General features: G+C 37.0%; 1 pseudogene; it reads right to left on the reverse strand.

Moving 5' to 3' along the window:
* Positions 1–639: 639 nt before the first annotated feature.
* Positions 640–1,119, reverse strand: LOC112406793 (60S ribosomal protein L21 pseudogene; annotated as a pseudogene).
* Between the last annotated feature and the right edge of the window lie 700 nt (positions 1,120–1,819).

Below are 1,819 nucleotides of genomic sequence, written 5' to 3' on the forward strand. Positions count from 1 at the left end.
AGATTATATCTTCTCCACAAGTCCAATCACACTATTTGGTTTTGCAAAGAAAATATTTATACAATCATAATATTATAAAAACTCTTTATTTATTTTCCATTTTCAGAATCGACCTACAGACCAAAATGTAAGATATAAATATATATTACCAAACAGAATATAAATATATCTTGACAATGTAAAAGTAATATATGTGATGACAGTGGGGAGTTGGTTATATGGGAAGGGGAATTGGAAAGGATAGGAGTGCTACTTTCCTCATGTCAATCACAGGGAGCATGATTTTGTCTAAATCAGATAAAGAAATAGGGCTTAGGTGTATAATCTAAACTTATAAAAGTAATCAATAGAAAAACTAAAATGTAATTAACCCAAATGAAGTTAGTGTGGCGGAGGTAGAAAGAAAATGTGAAAACAGACCTACATTCACCAATTTTTATGGCATGGGGTCAACCGACACTGTTCAAAGTTGATAGACCACCTTAATGAGTGTTTGGGAGACATTTTACATAAAAATCAATTTTTTTATTTTGTGTGTGTGTGCGCTTTAAATATGTGTTTGGGGGAGGGGAACACACACTTCTACTCAATTAAGAGAAACATTTATACCGTCCAGGTCTTTTATTTTCTTTACACCCATCATGCCATAAATTCATAGGGAATGGGCTCCAACAGTTCAGGCTCCTTTCCATTGGTTCTCATGAAGTGTGCTTCTCTGGGTGGAGCAGGCTGGTGCTTCAGCTGAACCCACGTACCTTTCTCTTTGGCTTCCTTCTTTTTCTGATCGTTTTCCTTCACCCGTTTCAGGAAGCTATCTCGGCTCTTAGAATGCTTAATATGATCGATACGCACATTAATTCTCTTGGCAAGAATCTTCCCTTGTTTGTTTACAAGGATGCCAACAGCATGCTGGGTAACACTGTAGACTCTCTCAGTTTTGCCATGGTAACATTTGTGGGGCATTCCTTTTTGAACAGTGCCCATTCCCTCGATATCTACAGTATCACCTTTCTTGTAGATTCGCATGCATGTGGCCAAAGGAACAGCTCCATGTTTTCTAAAAGGCCTAGAGAAGGTGTAGCAGGTGCCCCTCCTCTTTCCCTTTGTGTTGGTCATTTTGGCGAATTACTGGAAGATGGCGGTTCCGGCCGAAAGGAAAAATTAATTTTTAAACATTTCTCAGTGGCTTCCTCTGGGAAGTAAATTTAGGCTGTAGGGCAAATAAGTCTTTTCATTTTTGTTTTATCCACATTTATGCTATTTGAATTTTCACTTCAATGTTCTTACGCTTTTTTATAATTTTTTTTTAAATGTGCTTCTTGTACAAATGGGCTGCCCCATAAACTCTCATCAAGACATTTATATAAGTTATCATTATGACTGATTCTAACAATAATAATGAATAATAAATACATTTTACTGAGGGCATTTTATGTGCTAAAGGTTTAGTGAGCACTCCGATTGAATCATCACAACAACCATGTTATAGACGCTATTATCCCCTTTATTTCATGCACAAGGAAACTAAGACTTAAGAGGTTAAGTAATTTTCCACAGTAACGCATCAAATAAGAAGGAAGGGGAGCTATGGCTTAAACTCAGGACTCTCTGACTTCAAAGTTCATGCTTAAAACCACTAAACCCCACTGCCTGTACTCATCCTATGATTTTGAACTAGCAACTTGCAGACTCCATTTTCTCTGTCGACTATATCAACTCTAAGAGATCTTTATTTGAATTCCAGGGTAGCTCCTTTGACTGAAGACAATTTCCAAGACCAACACTTTATATACCAGTTGCAGTAAATGCTAGGAGGTAG

The sequence above is a fragment of the Neophocaena asiaeorientalis genome, unplaced genomic scaffold (genome assembly GCF_003031525.2).
Source record: "Neophocaena asiaeorientalis asiaeorientalis breed wild unplaced genomic scaffold, Neophocaena_asiaeorientalis_V1.1 scaffold105, whole genome shotgun sequence".
NCBI lineage: Eukaryota > Metazoa > Chordata > Mammalia > Artiodactyla > Phocoenidae > Neophocaena > Neophocaena asiaeorientalis.